General features: G+C 42.6%; 1 protein-coding gene across 1 annotated transcript in view; it reads left to right on the top strand.

Moving 5' to 3' along the window:
- The window catches only part of RRP36 (ribosomal RNA processing 36), a gene marked incomplete at its 5' end in the record, with an annotated part of 35,868 nt that overhangs the window by 9,702 nt on the left and 3,102 nt on the right, over positions 1–23,064 (top strand).

Genomic DNA, 23,064 nt, shown 5'->3' with positions numbered 1-23,064 from the left:
GTTTTTGTACTTTGTTATCAAGTTTATGCCTGTTTAACATGTCTGAACTACCAGATAGACTGTGTTCTGAATGTGGGGAAGCCAGAATTCCTATTCATTTAAATAAATGTGATTTATGTGATAATGACAATGATGCCCAAGATGATTCCTCAAGTGAGGGGAGTAAGCATGGTACTGCATCATTCCCTCCTTCGTCTACACGAGTCTTGCCCACTCAGGAGGCCCCTAGTACATCTAGCGCGCCAATTCTCCTTACTATGCAACAATTAACGGCTGTAATGGATAATTCTGTTAAAAACATTTTAGCCAAAATGAACCCTTGTCAGCGTAAGCGTGGCTGCTCTGTTTTAGATACTGAAGAGCATGACGACGCTGATATTAATATCTCTGAAGGGCCCCTAACCCAGTCTGATGGGGCCAGGGAGGTTTTGTCTGAGGGAGAAATTACTGATTCAGGGAACATTTCTCAACAGGCTGAACTTGATGTGATTGCATTTAAATTTAAGTTGGAACATCTCCGCATTCTGCTTAAGGAGGTATTATCCACTCTGGATGATTGTGAAAAGTTGGTCATCCCAGAGAAACTATGTAAAATGGACAAGTTCCTAGAGGTGCCGGGGCTCCCAGAAGCTTTTCCTATACCCAAGCGGGTGGCGGACATTGTTAATAAAGAATGGGAAAGGCCCGGTATTCCTTTCGTCCCTCCCCCCATATTTAAAAAATTGTTTCCTATGGTCGACCCCAGAAAGGACTTATGGCAGACAGTCCCCAAGGTCGAGGGAGCGGTTTCCACTTTAAACAAACGCACCACTATACCCATAGAGGATAGTTGTGCTTTCAAAGATCCTATGGATAAAAAATTAGAAGGTTTGCTTAATAAGATGTTTGTTCAGCAGGGTTACCTTCTACAACCAATTTCATGCATTGTCCCTGTCGCTACAGCCGCATGTTTCTGGTTCGATGAGCTGATAAAGACGCTCGATAGTGATTCTCCTCCTTATGAGGAGATTATGGACAGAATCAATGCTCTCAAATTGGCTAATTCTTTCACCCTAGACGCCACTTTGCAATTGGCTAGGTTAGCGGCTAAGAATTCTGGGTTTGCTATTGTGGCGCGCAGAGCGCTTTGGTTGAAATCTTGGTCGGCTGATGCGTCTTCCAAGAACAAGCTACTAAACATTCCTTTCAAGGGGAAAACGCTGTTTGGCCCTGACTTGAAAGAGATTATCTCTGATATCACTGGGGGTAAGGGCCACGCCCTTCCTCAGGATCGGCCTTTCAAGGCAAAAAATAGACCTAATTTTCGTCCTTTTCGTAAAAACGGACCAGCCCAAAGTGCTACGTCCTCTAAGCAAGAGGGTAATACTTCTCAAGCCAAGCCAGCTTGGAGACCAATGCAAGGCTGGAACAAGGGAAAGCAGGCCAAGAAACCTGCCACTGCTACCAAGACAGCATGAAATGTTGGCCCCCGATCCGGGACCGGATCTGGTGGGGGGCAGACTCTCTCTCTTCGCTCAGGCTTGGGCAAGAGATGTTCTGGATCCTTGGGCGCTAGAAATAGTCTCCCAAGGTTATCTTCTGGAATTCAAGGGACTTCCCCCAAGGGGGAGGTTCCACAGGTCTCAGTTGTCTTCAGACCTCATAAAAAGACAGGCGTTCTTACATTGTGTAGAAGACCTGTTAAAAATGGGAGTGATTCATCCTGTTCCATTAAGAGAACAAGGGATGGGGTTCTACTCCAATCTGTTCATAGTTCCCAAAAAAGAGGGAACGTTCAGACCAATCTTAGATCTCAAGATCTTAAACAAGTTTCTCAAGGTTCCATCGTTCAAGATGGAAACCATTCGAACTATTCTTCCTTCCATCCAGGAAGGTCAATTCATGACCACGGTGGATTTAAAGGATGCGTATCTACATATTCCTATCCACAAGGAACATCATCGGTTCCTAAGGTTCGCATTCCTGGACAAACATTACCAGTTCGTGGCGCTTCCTTTCGGATTAGCCACTGCTCCAAGGATTTTCACAAAGGTACTAGGGTCCCTTCTAGCTGTGCTACGACCAAGGGGCGTTGCGGTAGTACCTTACTTGGACGACATTTTGATTCAAGCGTCGTCCCTTCCTCAAGCAAAGGCTCACACGGACATCGTCCTGGCCTTTCTCAGATCTCACGGATGGAAAGTGAACGTGGAAAAGAGTTCTCTATCCCCGTCAACAAGGGTTCCCTTCTTGGGAACAATTATAGACTCCTTAGAAATGAGGATTTTTCTGACAGAGGTCAGAAAAACAAAACTTCTAGACTCTTGTCGGATACTTCATTCCGTTCCTCTTCCTTCCATAGCTCAGTGCATGGAAGTGATCGGGTTGATGGTAGCGGCAATGGACATAGTTCCTTTTGCGCGCATTCATCTAAGACCATTACAACTGTGCATGCTCAGTCAGTGGAATGGGGACTATACAGACTTGTCTCCGAAGATACAAGTAAATCAGAGGACCAGAGACTCACTCCGTTGGTGGCTGTCCCTGGACAACCTGTCACAAGGGATGACATTCCGCAGACCAGAGTGGGTCATTGTCACGACCGACGCCAGTCTGATGGGCTGGGGCGCGGTCTGGGGATCCCTGAAAGCTCAGGGTCTTTGGTCTCGGGAAGAATCTCTTCTACCGATAAATATTCTGGAACTGAGAGCGATATTCAATGCTCTCAAGGCTTGGCCTCAGCTAGCGAGGACCAAGTTCATACGGTTTCAATCAGACAACATGACAACTGTTGCGTACATCAACCATCAGGGGGGAACAAGGAGTTCCCTAGCGATGGAAGAAGTGACCAAAATCATTCTATGGGCGGAGTCTCACTCCTGCCACCTGTCTGCTATCCACATCCCAGGAGTGGAAAATTGGGAAGCGGATTTTCTGAGTCGTCAGACATTGCATCCGGGGGAGTGGGAACTCCATCCGGAAATCTTTGCCCAAGTCACTCACCTGTGGGGCATTCCAGACATGGATCTGATGGCCTCTCGTCAGAACTTCAAAGTTCCTTGCTACGGGGCCAGATCCAGGGATCCCAAGGCGGCTCTAGTGGATGCACTAGTAGCACCTTGGACCTTCAAACTAGCTTATGTGTTCCCGCCATTTCCTCTCATCCCCAGGCTGGTAGCCAGGATCAATCAGGAGAGGGCGTCGGTGATCTTGATAGCTCCTGCGTGGCCACGCAGGACTTGGTATGCAGATCTGGTGAATATGTCATCGGCTCCACCTTGGAAGCTACCTTTGAGACGAGACCTTCTTGTTCAGGGTCCGTTCGAACATCCGAATCTGGTTTCACTCCAGCTGACTGCTTGGAGATTGAACGCTTGATTTTATCGAAGCGAGGATTCTCAGATTCTGTTATCAATACTCTTGTTCAGGCCAGAAAGCCTGTAACTAGAAAGATTTACCACAAAATTTGGAAAAAATATATCTGTTGGTGTGAATCTAAAGGATTCCCTTGGGACAAGGTTAAGATTCCTAGGATTCTATCCTTCCTTCAAGAAGGATTGGAAAAAGGATTATCTGCAAGTTCCCTGAAGGGACAGATTTCTGCCTTGTCGGTGTTACTTCACAAAAAGCTGGCAGCTGTGCCAGATGTTCAAGCCTTTGTTCAGGCTCTGGTTAGAATCAAGCCTGTTTACAAACCTTTGACTCCTCCTTGGAGTCTCAATTTAGTTCTTTCAGTTCTTCAGGGGGTTCCGTTTGAACCCTTACATTCCGTTGATATTAAGTTATTATCTTGGAAAGTTTTGTTTTTAGTTGCAATTTCTTCTGCTAGAAGAGTTTCAGAATTATCTGCTCTGCAGTGTTCTCCTCCTTATCTGGTGTTCCATGCAGATAAGGTGGTTTTACGTACTAAACCTGGTTTTCTTCCAAAAGTTGTTTCTAACAAAAACATTAACCAGGAGATTATCGTACCTTCTCTGTGTCCGAAACCAGTTTCAAAGAAGGAACGTTTGTTGCACAATTTGGATGTTGTTCGCGCTCTAAAATTCTATTTAGATGCTACAAAGGATTTTAGACAAACATCTTCCTTGTTTGTTGTTTATTCAGGTAAAAGGAGAGGTCAAAAAGCAACTTCTACCTCTCTCTCTTTTTGGATTAAAAGCATCATCAGATTGGCTTACGAGACTGCCGGACGGCAGCCTCCCGAAAGAATCACAGCTCATTCCACTAGGGCTGTGGCTTCCACATGGGCCTTCAAGAACGAGGCTTCTGTTGATCAGATATGTAGGGCAGCGACTTGGTCTTCACTGCACACTTTTACCAAATTTTACAAGTTTGATACTTTTGCTTCTTCTGAGGCTATTTTTGGGAGAAAGGTTTTGCAAGCCGTGGTGCCTTCCATTTAGGTGACCTGATTTGCTCCCTCCCTTCATCCGTGTCCTAAAGCTTTGGTATTGGTTCCCACAAGTAAGGATGACGCCGTGGACCGGACACACCTATGTTGGAGAAAACAGAATTTATGTTTACCTGATAAATTTCTTTCTCCAACGGTGTGTCCGGTCCACGGCCCGCCCTGGTTTTTTAATCAGGTCTGATAATTTATTTTCTTTAACTACAGTCACCACGGTACCATATGGTTTCTCCTATGCAAATATTCCTCCTTAACGTCGGTCGAATGACTGGGGTAGGCGGAGCCTAGGAGGGATCATGTGACCAGCTTTGCTGGGCTCTTTGCCATTTCCTGTTGGGGAAGAGAATATCCCACAAGTAAGGATGACGCCGTGGACCGGACACACCGTTGGAGAAAGAAATTTATCAGGTAAACATAAATTCTGTTTTAACGAAAAAGGACGAATATAAAATGCTTCCTCTTGACTGTCAGTTATCAAGTTGGTTTCAGCAACCCAATCAAAAGCGAATTTTACCAGAGCCGCAACATTATATAGTTTGACATCCGGTAGAGCTAACCCTCCCACACTTGCCTTCTGCATGAGTTTCGCTAAAGCTATTCTGGGTTTTTTGTTTTTCCAGATAAATTTAGAAAAATAACTATATAATTTTTTTACATCTAAATTAGATATAAAGAGAGGTAGATTTTGCAGGACATAAAGGAGACGAGGAAAAATAATCATTTTAATTAAGTTGATCTTTGCTGAAATCGAGAGAGGATAAGATGCCCAAAGCTGAAGATCCTCTTTAATTTTTACGAATAATGGAGAATAATTTGCCCCATACCATAATTTTGGATTTTTATGTAGCTCCAGTCCCAAGTATTTAATTGACTTCACTAATTTAAATGGTATATCCCCCACACAAGGGTGACTACTACCTGTTGACATTAGTTCACTTTTCTCCAAGTTAACCGCATAACCTGAAAATGAACTGAACTCGGCAAGAGTCTGCATGATTACTGGAATACAATTATGGACATTGTCTATAAAGAGCAAAATGTCATCTGCATAGAGTAGAGTCTTCAGGCTATATTGACCAAGTGGGATACCAGTTAAGACATCGCGAAATCTAACCGCTAAGGGTTCTACTGCTACATTGAATAAGAGAGGAGATAATGGGCAACCCTGCCTAGTGCCTCTATGTAAGATTATCTCTGATGACCTGATACCATTTACCAACAAATAAGAAATAGGGTTAGAATAAATTTTATGAATATATCGGATGAAATTACCTTGAAACCCAAAATTTTCCAGCGAATAAAATAGATGTTCCCAGGTAATGGAGTCAAAAGCCTTGACCGCGTCTAAGGTCAAAACTGCTGACTCTGCTATTGTAGTATTATTTGACTCCGGCTCTAGGCTCCATGCATAATCCAGAAAGGCGGTAAGCTTTCGTATGTTCTTAGTTGAATTTCTTGATGACATAAACCCTGTTTGATCTGTATGGATCAATTTCTGTAAACAAGAATTCAACCTAGCTGAGATGATCCCCGCCATTATTTTATAATCAGTATTGAGGACTGAAATCGGCCTATAAGAGGCCGGATCTTCCGGGTTTTTGCCTTTTTTCAATATAAGTGTAATGTTTGCAGCCGCAAAATATTTTGAAGTTACATATTCGGAGAGATAATAATTATTATATAATTCCTCCAAAACCGATAATAAATCATCTTTAAATGATTTATAAAATTCGGCAGGAAGCCCATCTGGGCCAGCTGCTTTATTTAATTTAAGTCTATCAATTGCATCGCTAATTTCGTCTTGCGATATCGGTTGATTTAACATTCCCAGCTCGTCTCTTTGAATCTTTGGAGTTGTAATTCTAGACCAGAAGATATTCTGGTAATATTGATTGCTATCAACCTCAGTATAGAGTTGTTGATAATACTTATAAAATATTTTGCTGATTTCAACTGATTTAAAAACCCTATCATCACCACTTTTGATAACAGCAATAAAGTTCTTCTTTTTTCTATTTCTGGTGAGACGCGCCAGATGCTTTGCGGAGCACCCATGAAAGCTCTTGTACTTTAAATTCAGTCTAACCTCCTCCTCTTGTGATTTTTGTTTTAAATGAACATCTCTTACCTTCCTACACTCCAGATATGATGACCAATTTAAAGAGGAAGGATCAAGAAGAACTTTCCTGTACGCCGTCTTAATGTCATTAGCCAACTGAAGGCCCTGCTCCTTCATTTTTTTTGAACGTTTGCTCATAAAAGCAGTAATTTCTCCACGTATCACTGCTTTGGCAGCCTCCCAAAAGATCTCTACTTTATATCTATATTCATGGTTCAGAATTATATATTCATGCCAGATCTTTTTAATCCATGACGTGAAGCGAGCACTCGTGTATAAGAAACGCGGGAAGCAAAAAACAGATCCAGGGGGTTTAAGCTCCTCTGATCTAATAAGACATAAAGAGATGACAGCGTGATCGGATATCATAAACTCACCAATGCCGGCTTTAACTTGTTGTATTACTAATGATTCTGAGATCAGAAAGAGATCTATTCTAGAAAAGGTCCTATGGGCCTTAGACTCACATGTATAAGCCCGAGCCCGCGGATTCTGAACTCGCCAAATATCGGTCAGACCAAATTTGACACAGAATCTCTTAAAAAACTTTGCATGTTTGCCATATTCTGCAACATTTTTTTTTGAAAAACGATCTAACTCTGGACATATGGTCATGTTAAAATCTCCACATATAATAAGATTTTCTCTTTGATACGGAAATATTTTGTTTTGGATATGCTCCCAAAATGTAATTGAAAATTTATTTGGAGCATAGATGTTGCAGAAAATATATTTCACTGTGCCAATCATAACTTGCAGTAATATAAATCTGGCCGCGGGGTCAATTTCAACATGTGTAATTTTATAGTTTAAATCCTTATGGAATAACACCGCGACCCCCCGTTTTTTACAGGTACTAGAGGAGGAAATTACTTTACCAACCCAATTAATTTTGAGTTTAGCGGCTTCGGCCCCGTCCAGATGGGTTTCCTGCAGAAACACTAGATCTGGCTTTTCTTTGGCAAGCGTCTTAATAATTAACTTACGTTTTGCCGGAGAAGAGATCCCTCCCACATTCCATGATAATATTTTGACGCTGTTTTCCATCATTTTGCCTGCATTACTACAATCCCGCTACACATCACCTTGTCCGACAACTAAGTGTCCAGCCAAGATTAATGGAAGGGATGGAAGGAGAGAGGGCATGAGAGGCAAGCGGGGGGAGGGGAGGAGAAAGCAAGAAGGGGGGGGGAAAGGAGGAAGAAAGAGAAGAAAAAAAAAAAAAAGAAAGAGAAACATTAATAAACTTCAGATGTCTAATAACTTGCAGTTGCTCTTTCTTGACCAGAAAATTCAAAAACTTTACTAGCGTTGAGCCATAGAATACTAATGTAGCATACATCTGTGCATAAAAACAAATAAACAACTTTATCTTGGAGAAAAGTAAACATATTAACTCTATTTTACCAACCAGACTAATATTCCCTAACCACCTTATGCTTACTATCCTACTCATAAATTTTGGATTTCATTAGGGGTCTAGAGTCCGGATAAACTCTTTAACTTCTGTGACTTCATTAAAAATAAATTTAACCCCCTTATTTTCAGCTATGATTTTAGCTGGATAAAATAAGTTGGCTTTTATACCTCTGCTAATCAACTGAGAGCAAAAGGGTGCCATTATTCTTCTCTGTGCTGATGTCTCTGCAGAGAAGTCTTGGAAAAGCAATATTTTGCTGTTCCCAAATGTCAGAGTGGATACTTTCTTTGCTAATTTTAATACCTCAAGTTTGTCCTGGAATTTGAGCAATTTTACAATACACATCCTAGGTTTAGTTAACCCAGAGGCCGAATCTCTCCTAGGACCAACTCTATGTGCCCTCTCAATTGCAAGGGGGAGGAAATGGGATGCTACACCAATTGCCTGGGGGAGAGTGATGGAAGTGAATTTAATAAGATCCTCAAATTCTGGGGACTCAGGTAGGCCAATGATTCTGATGTTATTACGCCTGGAGCGATCCTCAAGATCCTCCAGACGTAATTGCATGTTATTTAATTTAGCCTCATGAGCTTGGATAATACCCTCTTGAATCGACACCTTATCCTCTACTGTAGAAATTCTATTTTCTGCTTCCCCTATTCTTGCAGAGAATTGTTTAACCTCAGCGGAAAGTGTTGCTATCTCAGTAGAGATAGCTCCAAGTTCCTTTTTGATTCCTTCAAATTGGGGAGAAAAAATGTCTGTGAGTTGACCTATTAACACCTGGGTATCAATAATAGCTGATACATTTTCAGATGATGAGTCCACACTAACATCACCCAACTTGGTATTTTTCTTTTCTCTGGATTTCACGGGCATTTTGGGTGAATTATTTTTCCCGTGTGTTACAAACTTTTCCATCAAATGTGGGTTTTTTTTTTTTGGTTTTTTTTTTTAAAAAATGAACAATCCCTAAAGGCAAATACTTGTGATATGTGCGTGATTCAGACTTCTCTGATCCGTTACCTACGCTGTTACTGCTGCTTCCTTTCTATGAGGACCTCCTGGCTGAACAAGCAGTGACTATATCTATTTGTGATTTCCTTCCTTTTGACTAGTCTAAGTCGTGATCTGGCTGATGTCCCAGGTTGGGAATGTGGTCTGTGAATACTTAAATACAAACTATCTATCTAATAAACAAACTAGTGACTAAATGTGAACAATGATCTCGTGATTACCCCTCTTATACAATTTGTGCACAAAAACAGGCCCGGAAAAATAAATGTTATTAAAAAAAAAAAGAGAAAAACAAGTTGGGCTGGTGCTCAGGACACCTTATCACACCATTTCTTTCTGATACTGTGATTTACATATTTATGTGCCCTCGGCAACACTATTGAGAAATACAACTCTTTCTAAATGATACTCTGAGATAAATCAGGCAAAACAGCAGAGTAAAGACAACAGGAAAAAAAAAAAAAAAAAAATGCCTCAGACAGTTGGTCAGAGGCTCCTTCAGCGACCTCCCGGCCTTATACTTTATGAGGATGATAGTTCAAGTCCCCCTTGAATTAGAAAGAGAGAAAAAAAAATGTTCTTGTATTTCAGCATACAACCTAGGAGCCTAAGACTAGATATCCACAATAGTAGCTCTTTTACTTCTTGTGTATGTCCAATTCCTGGATTTAAAGAGCCAGGAGTTACTGTGTTATCAGCGTGTCAGGCTGTTTTCTCCCTTTTTCCCTTCCCTCCTTTCTGGCTTCTTCTTCCTCCCCACTTCTCCCTCCTCTTATGGGAACTCGGTATCTCTGCAAGACAGTGACCTCTGCGCCTCTTTGTGATTACAGGGGATATGACCATTAGCTAATAAGTCTCCATTTAATACAGCTTACAGACCATATCGATATCCAGCAAATGCTGAGCCTGACTGACCTGGGTAAATCACAAGAATGTCAAATGCTGAAATAATATTGTAAATACTTGCGATAACTGGTCACAGAGCGGGGTCGGGATACTTCAGCTGGGGTGTCTCTATGTGCCGCTCCTTACGTTCCCTTTCAGTGTCCTCCAGGGGACCCAATACGGAGGCTGTGGCCGGAACTTCGGCGTTGCTGCCTGCGTGAGCGTGACGCCCGGATCCCTCCGCGCGCCAACCGCTCTCCCGGACCGCTATACACACGCCCTCCAGATGGTATACACCGCCACCTCCTCCGACCGCTCCGGAGCGCACCAGCCCGGCACTGCCCTCAAATGAGAGGAGTCACTCTTCACCACCAGCGCCAAGCGGCTCCTAATCCCTTGTCGGCTCAACCGCTCTCCACATTCACCCCGGTCAGTTATGTAAACAACAGCATGGTAGGTCAGGCTTCTTTTAACGTTACTGTAAATCTTATGCAAAGAGTTTTTTCTTTTCCTTTTTGAGGTTGCAACTTTCTCCAATGATACAACTAAGTTGCGGTATCTTCCGCGGCCCACACGGCCTTGGGGTTTCCTATTCCGGCTGGCGTGATTTACGCCTCGCAATGTGCCCCAAACATCCACTGCAATAGGGGGCAAGGAATGAAGGCAAGATAGCAACCATCGGTCTGTACGCCGACCTGGAGCAGCATGTAACAAAGCTCCGCCTTCTCACCGGAAACCAACATTCTATATGGAACACTTTTAACTTGTGTATACCTCCCTCTTCCTTCTCTTAAGCAGGAACAATCTAAACCTGCATGGAGACCTAATCAGTCTTGGAATAAGGGAAAACAATCCAAGAAGCCTGCGATTGAATCCAAGACAGCATGAAGGGCATGCCCCCGATCCAGGACCGGATCTGGTAGCGGGGCAGACTTTCCTTCTTCGCTCAGGCTTGGGTTCAAGATGTTCAGGATCCCTGGGCAATAGAAATAGTGTCCCAGGGATACAAACTAGAGTTCAAAAGTTTTCCTCCCAGAGGCAGGTTTCTACTTTCAAGATTATCTGCAGACCAGACAAAGAGAGAGGCGTTCTTACACTGCGTAGGAGACCTCTCCGCCCTGGGAGTGATCGTTCCAGTACAGGAACAGGGTCGGGGTTTTTATTCCAATCAGTTCGTGGTTCCCAAAAAGGAGGGATCCTTGAGACCAATTTTAGATCTCAGGAGTCTAAACAAACTTCTCAGGGTACCGTCCTTCAAGATGGAAACTATTCGTTCCATTCTTCCCTTGATCCAAGAGGGTCAATTTATGACAACAGTGGATTTAAGGGACGCGTACCTATATGTTCCTATTCACAGGGATCATCACAAGTTTCTAGGGTTTGCCTTCCTGGACAAACACTTCCAGTTTGTGGCTCTTCCTTTCGGTCTTGCCACAGCTCCCAGAATTTTCACAAAAGTTCTAGGATCGCTGTTGGCGGTGCTTCGGTCACGGGGCATTGCAGGGGCGCCCTATCTGGACAACATCCTAGTCCAGGCCCCATCCTTTCAACAAGCAAGATCCCACACGGACATGATGTTATCCTTCCTGCAATCTCACTGGTGTAAGGTAAATTTGGAAAAGAGTTCCTTAGTCCCAAATACAAGGGTAACTTTCTTGGGAACCATAATAGATTCCCTGCCTATTAAGATTTTTCTGACAGAAGTCAGGAAATCAAAGATTATCGATACTTGTCTAGTCCTTCAGTTCACTCCTCGGCCATCAGTGGCTCGGTGCATGGAGGTAATCGGGCTGATGGTGGCCGCAATGGACATCATCCCATTTGCTCGGTTCCACCTCAGACCTCTGCAGTTAAGCATGCTCAGGCAATGGAACGGAGATTATGCGGATTTGTCTCCTCGAATACTACTGGAGCAGGAGACAAGGGATTCTCTTCAATGGTGGTTGTCTCTGGATCATCTCTCCCAGGGAACCTGCTTTCGCAGACCATCTTGGGTGATTGTGACAACAGTCGCCAGCCTTCTAGGGTGGGGAGCAGTCTGGGGCTCCCTAAAGGCTCAGGGAGTTTGGACTCAGTCAGAGTCTGTTTTTCCTATAAACATTCTGGAACTGAGAGCGATCTTCAATGCTCTTCTGGCCTGGCCCCAGTTAGCCTCGGTCCGGTTTATCAGGTTCCAGTCAGACAACATAACTTCAGTGGCTTACATCAATCATCAGGGAGGAACGAGGAGTTCCTTAGCGATGACCGAGGTAGCCAAAATAATCCAGTGGGCGGAAGCCAACTCTTGCTGTCTGTCGGCGATCTACATCCCAGGGGTGGACAACTGGGAGGTGGATTTCCTGAGCAGGCAGACCTTTCATCCAGGGGAGTGGGAACTCCATCCGTAAGTGTTCTCCAACCTGATTCTCAAGTGGGGTCAGCCGGAATTGGATCTCATGGCATCCTGACAGAATGCCAAGCTCCCTAGATACGGGTCAAGGTCCAGGGACCCCCAGGCGGAGCTGATAGATGCTCTGGCGGTCCCTTGGACCTTTAGTCTAGTATACCTATTTCCTCCGTTTGTTCTTCTTCCTCAGGTCATTGCTCGAATCAAGCAGGAGAGGGCATCGGTGATCCTCATAGCACCGGCTTGGCCTCGCAGGATTTAGTATGCAGATCTGGTGGACATGGCATCTCTGCCACCTTGGAGACTTCCATTGAGGAAGGACCTTCTAATAGAGGGGCCCTTCCTTCATCCAAATCTAGTTTCTCTGAAGCTGACTGCTTGGAGATTGAATGCTTAATTTTATCCAAGCAGGGTTTTTCTGACTCGGTCATAGAGACCATGATTCAGGCTCGTAAGCTTGTAACTAGAAAGATTTACCATAAGATATGGCGTAAATATCTCTACTGGTGTGAATCCAAGGGTTTCTCATGGAGTAGAGTTAGGATTCCGAGAATTTTGTCTTTTCTCCAAGAGGGTTTGGAGAAAGGATTATCGACAAGTTCCCTAAAGTGTGAAAAAAGAAGGTGATTCCCTTGTTCTCTATGAATCAGACACAAGAGGTGTGATTCATAAAAATATAAAAACTTTATTGAATTTCCATAAAACAATGCTAGTTCTCCTATAAAGTTAAAAAATGGGGAAAAAGAGTTTGACCGGTTTCGGTCTCAAGGACCGTAGTCATAAATTTAAAATCTACTTGCTGTGCAGTACTTTTAAATGAAGTGGTATCCTCCGATTGGAGAATCCATTTCCTCCCATTGATTAACTGTTTGTTCACTGTTTCAAGCGTAAAGACACATATGTAAAGCTGATAATTTATAAACATAACACAAAACAATGTCTATAATTAACAATCTAAGACATAATGTACTGATATTGGAATGGATAAGAAAAGAATATATATAGTTATATAGGGAGATGTATAAAAACATACTCAAAACTTGATATTGAATCAAACACGGTAATGTTAAACCAAGGCTGATAATACCATAACAATATATATTATTTAAATAAACAAAGTGTGAAAGGTTCATTTTAGCCTAAATCCAAACATAATTCTAATTAGATGGTAAAATATGGAAAAGGCAATATTGAGATGCAGACCCACAATTTGACACAACCTTAGGATTTTAAACCCCAAAAGTTTAGACACAAATATTCAGCTAACCTGTGTGCTATAAATACAAAGTAGCATTATATCATTTATTCTGGTATTTATGTAAAAAGCAAAATTACCTCTACAAACAACAGTATATGACCATAAAGAGGCTGTCAATGGTTAAGCTGTACTAATTAACTAACGGCATGTCTCTTATCCATTCATTCAAGATGTATACAATGAGACTAACTTAAGTGACTTAAAAACCTCTCTTACGGAAATTAAGGGAAGCTTAATGATCACAAACTCACTTATCACTAAATTATAAGAATATAGTACTATTCTATAAAATTTTAGTGTTAGTGAAACTAGAGGGTAATAATTTCACCTATTCCAATAGTTGATGATGTCAAACTCTGAGTTGAATCCAACAGGTAGCAGGCTACCCAGTTTATGTATCCAGTATATTTGCTGTCGTGAAAGTATCTGGAATTTATCGCCCCCTCTAGGGTGTTTCTGGATCTGTTCTATAGCCTGCCACCTGAAGGAACCAACATCTCCATTGTGTACCTCCAGGAAATGTCTTGACAGGGCCGAGACGGCTCTTTCTCCTGTTAAGTGTAGTCAGTCCACGGGTCATCATTACTTATGGGATATTAACTCCTCCCCAACAGGAAGTGCAAGAGGATCACCCAAGCAGAGCTGCTATATAGCTCCTCCCCTCTACGTCACACCCAGTCATTCTCTTGCACCCAACTAATAGATAGGATGTGTGAGAGGACTGTGGTGATTAAACTTAGTTTTTTATATCTTCAATCAAAAGTTTGTTATTTTAAACGACACCGGAGTGTGTTGTTTCCTTCTCAGGCAGAATTTGAAGAAGAATCTACCTGAGTTTTTATATATGATCTTAGCGGACGTAACTAAGATCCGTTTGCTGTTCTCGGCCATTCTGAGGAGTAAGGTAACTTCAGATCAGGGGACAGCGGGCAGGTTCACCTGCAAAGAGGTATGTTGCAGTATATTATTTTCTAAGGAATGGAATTGACTTTGAAAATACTGCTAATACCGATATAATGTAAGTACAGCCTTAAATGCAGTAGTAGCAACTGGTATCAGGCTGACATTTATATATGTTTACACTTAAGTATTTCTGGGGAATGGCACTTCACTGGGAAAATACTGTATGCATATATCTTTTAGCCTAACTTGCAGTGGGAGCGACTAGCAGTAGGCTTTTTAAAGACATTTCATATATTTGATTTTAAACGTTTGCTGGCATGTTAAATCGTTTAATTATCTGAGGTACTTGGTGAAAATTGTTTTGGGCTTTATTTTCCACATGGCTGTCGTTTTAAATTGAAACAGTTTACTGAGCTCCCCTCACTGTTGTAGTGTGAGTGGGAGGGGCCTATTTTGTCGCTTTTACTACGCATCAGAAATTCAGTCACAGTCTGTCTTTTTCTCCCTGCATGATCCAGGACGTCTCCACAGAGCTCAGGGGTCTTCAAACTAGTTTTGAGGGAGGTAATCACTCACAGCAGACCTGTGAGACTGTGCTTGACTGTGATAAAAACGTTTATATTGTCAATTGTTATACGTTTTTTTTTTTTTTTTTTTCTGATATTAAGGGTTAATCATCCATTGCTAATGTGTGCAATCCTTTGCTAATTTTGGTTTATATAACTAATCCGGTTCATTGTTATTCAACTGTGACAGTTTTTGTGTGCTTCTTAAAGGCACAGTAACGTTTTTACATATTGCTTGTAAATTTAGTTGAAAAGTATTTCCAAGCTTGCTAGTCTAATTGCTAGTTTGTTTAAACATGTCTGACTCAGAGGAAACTCTTTGTGCAATATGTTCAAAAGTCGAGGTGGAGCCCAATAGAAATTTATGTACTAATTGCATTGATGCTACTTTAAATAAAAGTCAATCTGTACATGTTAAGCAACATTCACCAGACAACGAGAGAGAAGTTATGCCGACTAACTTGCCTCACGTGTCAGTACCTGCATCTCCCGCTCAGGAGGTGCGTGATATCGTAACGCCAAGTACATCAGGGCGGCCATTACAAATCACTTTACAAGACATGGCTAATGTTATGACTGAAGTTTTGTCTAAATTGCCAGAACTTAGAGGTAAACGAGATCACTCTGGGATGAGAACAGAGTATACTGATAATGCTAGGGCCATGTCTGATACTGCGTCACAATATGCAGAACATGAGGACGGAGAGCTTCATTCTGCGGGTGACGGATCTGATCCAAATAAATTGGATTCAGACATTTCAAATTTTAAGTTTAAGCTGGAAAACCTCTGTGTATTACTAGGGGAGGTGTTAGCGGCTCTGAATGATTGTAACACAGTTGCAATCCCAGAGAAAATGTGTAGGTTGGATAAATATTTTGCGGTACCGACGAGTACTGACGTTTTTCCTATACCTAAGAGACTTACTGAAATTATTACTAAGGAGTGGGACAGACCCGGTGTGCCTTTCTCACCCCCTCCTATATTCAGAAAAATGTTTCCAATAGACGCCACCACACAGGACTTATGGCAAACGGTCCCTAAGGTGGAGGGAGCAGTTTCTACTTTAGCTAAGCATACCACTATCCCGGTGGAGGATAGCTGTGCTTTTTCAGATCCAATGGATAAAAAGTTAGAGGGTTACCTTAAGAAAATGTTTGTTCAACAAGGTTTTATATTGCAACCCCTTGCATGCATTGCGCCTGTCACGGCTGCGGCTGCATTTTGGTTTGAGTCTCTGGAAGATACCCTTGACTCAGCGACATTAGATGAGATTTCACTTAAGCTTAAAACCCTTAAGCTAGCGAATTCATTTATTTCTGATGCCGTAGTACATTTAACTAAACTTACGGCTAAGAATTCCGGATTCGCCATTCAGACACGCAGAGCGCTGTGGCTAAAATCCTGGTCAGCTGATGTAACTTCTAAATCGAAATTACTTAACATACCTTTCAAGGGGCAGACTTTATTCGGGCCCGGTTTGAAAGAAATTATCGCTGATATTACGGGAGGTAAAGGCCATGCCCTGCCTCAAGACAGAGCCAAACCTAGGGCTAGACAGTCTAATTTTCGTGCCTTTCGTAACTTCAAGGCAGGAGCAGCATCAACTTCCTCTGCTCCAAAACAGGAAGGAGCTGTTGCTCGCTACAGACAAGGCTGGAAACCTAACCAGACCTGGAACAAGGGCAAGCAGGCCAGAAAACCTGCTGCTGCCCCTAAGACAGCATGAAGTGAGGGCCCCCGATCCGGAAGCGGATCTAGTGGGGGGCAGACTCTCTCTCTTCGCCCAGGCTTGGGCAAGAGATGTCCAGGATCCCTGGGCGTTGGAGATCATATCTCAGGGATATCTTCTGGACTTCAAAGCTTCTCCTCCACAAGGGAGATTTCACCTCTCAAGGTTGTCAACAAACCAGATAAAGAAAGAGGCGTTTCTACGCTGTGTACAAGACCTTTTACTAATGGGAGTGATCCACCCAGTTCCGCGGTCGGAACACGGACAAGGGTTTTACTCAAATCTGTTTGTGGTTCCCAAAAAAGAGGGAACCTTCAGACCAATATTGGATTTAAAGATCCTAAACAAATTCCTAAGAGTTCCATCGTTCAAGATGGAAACTACTCGGACAATCTTACCCATGATCCAGAGAGGTCAGTACATGACCACAGTGGATTTAAAGGATGCTTACCTTCACATACCGATTCACAGAAAACATTACCGGTATCTAAGGTTTGCCTTCCTAGACAGGCATTACCAGTTTGTAGCTCTTCCCTTCGGGTTGGCTACGGCTCCAAGAATCTTTACAAAGGTTCTGGGCTCTCTTCTGGCGGTACTAAGACCGCGAGGAATTTCGGTAGCTCCGTACCTAGACGACATTCTGATACAAGCGTCAAGCTTTCAAACTGCCAAGTCTCATACAGAGTTAGTACTGGCTTTTCTAAGGTCGCATGGGTGGAAGGTGAACGAGGAGAAGAGTTCTCTCTTACCACTCACAAGAGTTCCCTTCTTGGGGACTCTTATAGATTCTGTAGAAATTAAAATTTACCTGACAGAGGACAGGTTAACAAAGCTTCTAAATGCTTGCCGTGTCCTTCATTCCATTCAACACCCGTCAGTGGCTCAATGCATGGAGGTAATCAGCTTAATGGTAGCGGCAATGGACATAGTTCCTTTTGCACGCCTGCACCTCAGACCGCTGCAATTGTGCATGCTAAGTCAGTGGAATGGGGATTACTCAGATTTGTCCCCTACGCTGAATCTGGATCAGGAGACCAGAGATTCTCTTCTATGGTGGCTTTCTCGGCCGCATCTGTCCAGGGGGATGCCCTTCAGCAGACCAGACTGGACAATTGTAACTACAGACGCCAGCCTTCTAGGTTGGGGCGCTGTCTGGAATTCCCTGAAGGCTCAGGGATCATGGACTCAAGAGGAGAGTCTCCTTCCAATAAACATTCTGGAATTGAGAGCAGTTCTCAATGCCCTACTGGCTTGGCCTCAGTTAGCAACTCTGAGGTTTATCAGGTTTCAGTCGGACAACATCACGACTGTGGCTTACATCAACCATCAGGGAGGGACAAGAAGTTCCCTAGCGATGATGGAAGTATCAAAGATAATTCGCTGGGCAGAGTCTCACTCTTGCCACCTGTCAGCGATCCACATCCCAGGAGTGGACAACTGGGAGGCGGATTTCCTAAGTCGCCAGACTTTTCATCCGGGGGAGTGGGAACTTCATCCGGAGGTCTTTGCCCAAATACTTCGACGTTGGGGCAAACCAGATATGGATCTCTCGCCAGAACGCCAAGCTTCCTCGTTACGGGTCCAGATCCAGGGACCCGGGAGCGGTCCTGATAGATGCCTTGACAGCACCTTGGACCTTCAGGATGGCTTATGTGTTTCCACCATTCCCGATACTTCCTCGTTTGATTGCAAGGATCAAACAGGAGAAAGCATCAGTGATTCTAATAGCGCCTGCGTGGCCACGCAGGACCTGGTATGCAGATCTAGTGGACATGTCATCCTGTCCACCTTGGTCTCTGCCTCTGAGACAGGACCTTCTAATTCAGGGTCCTTTCAAACATCAAAACCTAATTTCTCTGAAGCTGACTGCATGGAAATTGAACGCTTAATTTTATCAAAGCGTGGATTTTCAGAGCCAGTAATTGATACCTTAATACAGGCTAGGAAACCTGTTACCAGGAAAATTTACCATAAGATATGGCGTAAACATTTACACTGGTGCGAATCCAAGGGTTACTCATGGAGTAAGGTTAGGATTCCTAGGATATTGTCTTTTCTACAAGAAGGTTTAGAAAAGGGTTTATCTGCTAGTTCGTTAAAGGGACAGATCTCAGCTCTGTCCATCCTTTTACACAAGCGTCTGTCAGAAGTTCCAGACGTTCAGGCTTTTTGTCAGGCTTTGGCCAGGATTAAGCCTGTGTTTAAATCTGTTGCTCCGCCGTGGAGCTTAAACTTAGTTCTTAACGTTTTACAGGGTGTTCCGTTTGAACCCCTTCACTCCATTGATATCAAGCTGTTATCTTGGAAAGTTCTGTTTTTAATGGCTATTTCCTCGGCTCGTAGAGTCTCTGAATTATCAGCCTTACATTGTGATTCTCCGTATCTGATTTTTCATTCAGATAAGGTAGTTCTGCGTACTAAACCTGGGTTCTTACCTAAGGTAGTCACTAACAAGAATATCAATCAAGAGATTGTTGTTCCATCATTGTGTCCTAACCCTTCCTCAAAGAAGGAACGACTTCTGCACAATCTAGATGTAGTCCGTGCCCTGAAATTTTATTTACAGGCAACTAAAGATTTTCGCCAAACTTCTTCCCTGTTTGTCGTTTATTCTGGACAGAGGAGAGGTCAAAAAGCATCTGCTACCTCTCTATCCTTTTGGCTTCGTAGCATAATACGTTTAGCCTATGAGACTGCTGGACAGCAACCTCCTGAAAGGATTACAGCTCATTCTACTAGAGCTGTGGCTTCCACTTGGGCCTTTAAGAACGAGGCCTCGGTTGAACAGATTTGCAAGGCTGCAACTTGGTCTTCTCTTCATACTTTTTCCAAATTTTACAAATTTGACACTTTTGCTTCTTCGGAGGCTGTTTTTGGGAGAAAGGTTCTTCAGGCAGTGGTTCCTTCCGTATAGAGATCCTGCCTGTCCCTCCCGTCATCCGTGTACTTAGCTTTGGTATTGGTATCCCATAAGTAATGATGACCCGTTGACTGACTACACTTAACAGGAGAAAACATAATTTATGCTTACCTGACAAATTCCTTTCTCCTGTAGTGTAGTCAGTCCACGGCCCGCCCTGTTTTTTAAGGCAGGTCTAAATTTTTTAATTATACTCCAGTCACCACTGCACCCTATAGTTTCTCCTTTCTCATTTGGTTCCTGGTCGAATGACTGGGTGTGACGTAGAGGGGAGGAGCTATATAGCAGCTCTGCTTGGGTGATCCTCTTGCACTTCCTGTTGGGGAGGAGTTAATATCCCATAAGTAATGATGACCCGTGGACTGACTACACTACAGGAGAAAGGAATTTATCAGGTAAGCATAAATTATGTTTTCTTTACTGATGTGAGCCAGATGTTCCTTTACTCTTGTGCCCACCTCCCTAGTAGTTCTACCGACATATTGTCTGGTACAAGAGACACATTCTACTAAGTAAACTACATATTTACTTTTGCACTTGACACAGCCCCTTGTCTCAAAAGTTTCTCCAGTGGTTTCAGAAACCAAACTATTAGAGACATGAATATACTCACAGGATCTACAGGTGCGTTTACCACACCTGTAGGTACCTTTGAAATGTAACCATGAACTCTGTCTGTTTACTCTTCAATAGACTTGAGGAAAGAATGTTACCCAACGTCATGTTGCGCTTGTAGACAAATTGGCAACCCTCACTTATGGAGGTCCTCAATTGTCTGTCTCCTCTAAGAATGGGTAGATTCTTACGAATAGTATTGCAGACCTGATAGTACCAATTTGTCTACAAGCGCAACATGACGTTGGGTAACATTCTTTCCCCAAGTCTATTGAAGAGTAAACAGACTGAGAGTTCATGGTTACATTTCAAAGGTACCTACAGGTGTGGTAAACACACCTGTAGATCCTGTGAGTATATCCATGTCTCTAATAGTTTGGTTTCTGCAACCACTGGAGAAACTTTTGAGACAAGGGGCTGTGTCAAGTGCAAAAGTAAATATGTAGTTTACCTAGTAGACTGTGTCTCTTGTACCAGACAATATGTCGGTAGAACTACTAGGGAGGTAGACACAAGAGTAAAGGAACACCTGGCTCACATCAGTAAAGAAAGATCTGTCTCGGCCCTGTCAAGACATTTCCTGGAGGTACACAATGGAGATGTTGGTTCCTTCAGGTGGCAGGCTATAGAACAGATCCAGAAACCCCCTAGAGGGGGCGATAAATTCCAGATACGTTCACAACAGGAAATATACTGGATACATAAACTGGGTAGCCTGCTACCTGTTGGATTCAACTCCAAGTTTGACATCATCAACTATTGGAATAGGTGAAATTATTACCCTCTAGTTTCACTAACACTAAAATTTTATAGAATAGTACTATATTCTTATAATTTAGTGATAAGTGAGTTTGTGATCATTAAGCTTCCCTTAATTTCCGTAAGAGAGGTTTTTAAGTCACTTAAGTTAGTCTCATTGTATACATCTTGAATGAATGGATAAGAGACATGCCGTTAGTTAATTAGTACAGCTTAACCATTGACAGCCTCTTTATGGTCATATACTGTTGTTTGTAGAGGTAATTTTGCTTTTTACATAAATACCAGAATAACTGATATAATGCTACTTTGTATTTATAGCATACAGGTTAGCTGAATATTTGTGTCTAAACTTTTGGGGTTTAAAATCCTAAGGTTGTGTCAAATTGTGGGTCTGCATCTCAATATTGCCTTTTCCATATTTTACTATCTAATTAGAATTATGTTTGGATTTAGGCTAAAATGAACCTTTCACACTTTGTTTATTTAAATAATATATATTGTTATGGTATTATCAGCCTTGGTTTAACATTACCGTGTTTGATTCAATATCAAGTTTTGAGTATGTTTTTATACATCTCACTATATAACTATGAATATTCTTTTCTTATCCATTCCAATATCTGTACATTATGTCTTAGATTGTTAATTATAGACATTGTTTTGTGTTATGTTTATAAATTATCAGCTTTACATATGTGTCTTTACGCTTGAAAAAGTGAACAAACAGTTAATCAATGGGAGGAAATGGATTCTCTTATAGGAGCACTAGCCTTGTTTTATGGAAATTCAATAAAGTTTTTTTATTTTTATGAATCACAGCTCTTGTGTCTGATTCATAGAGAACAAGGGAATCGCCTTCTTTTTTCACATTTTATCCGTGGAGTACTGGGACTCCATTCAGTTCTTGTATTCCCTGTCTCTTCGTTGGATTATACAGCCTATTCCTTTACCCCAAGGCTGGAGGGAGGAGCATCTGGGCTGCGCAGCGTGCGTGATAGAGTGACAGTCAGTGTAAGCTGCCGGAAACGCACTGGAACAACCGTTTGTCTCCCAGGACGAGGTAAACTGCAGAGAGTGCGGGAGACCAAAGAGGAGAAGCCGCGTCTAGCGGTATCAACACCGGAGTGCAAGTAAAAGAGGTCGCTCTGAGTGTGGGACATCCAGAAAGAGGAGCCGCGAACGGCGGTTTTAATAAAGAGACGCCGAAGATTTGGAGCAGCGGCAGTGAGATCGCATATGGTAATTAGCATTTGATGTGTATTCATATAATAGCCATATAGTTTGTGACTGTTTTTTGAGCTCATATTGGGACGCTGAGTTTGGGCTAGATATAGCCATTGTGAGCTAATTAACAGGTGTGCCATCAGCCTCTCACAGATACGGTTCATTTACACATATTTTTGCCTTAAACTCACAGCTATGTTTGGACATTGTTGAAGTAACTGCTTATATCACTGATGATCACCATTTTACCGCAGCATCTAACAGATATGATTATCATAGTCTCTATCACCAGCTGCTTGTTGCATAAGTAACGGCCCAGGTTCCAGCTCCTAATACCCACTACTATAATTGTCTAAGAACACTTGGTCCACTACCCTTGTTTCACCATTTTGAAAGTTCCCTAAAGGGTCAAATCTCTGCCTTATCTATTTTGTTACACAAACGTCTGGCAGATGTTCCAGATGTACAATCTTTTTGTTAGGCCTTGGTCAGGATCAGACCTGTGTTCAAGCCAGTTACTCCTCCATGGAGTCTGAATTTAGTTCTTAAAGTTCTTCAAGGGGCTCCGTTTGAGCCTATAGCTTCCTTGGATATTAAGTTGTTATCTTGGAAAGTTTTATTTCTTGTTGCTATTTCTTCTGCTTGCATAGTGTCAGAGCTCTCGGCATTGCAGGATGAGTCCCCTTACCTTATTTTTCTTTCTGACAAGGTAGTTTTACGTACTAAAGTAGTTTCTGATCGGAACATTAATCAGGAGATTGTTGTTCCTTCCTTGTGTCCTAATCCTACTTCTCAGAAGGAACGACTTCTGCACAATTTGGACGTGGTCCGTGCTTTAAAGTTTTACCTGCAGGAGACAAAGGTCTTTCGTC

Source organism: Bombina bombina, chromosome 4, assembly GCF_027579735.1.
Source record: "Bombina bombina isolate aBomBom1 chromosome 4, aBomBom1.pri, whole genome shotgun sequence".
NCBI lineage: Eukaryota > Metazoa > Chordata > Amphibia > Anura > Bombinatoridae > Bombina > Bombina bombina.
The sequence above is the reverse complement of the archived record's forward strand: the minus strand, read 5'-3'. Positions and strand labels throughout refer to the sequence as shown.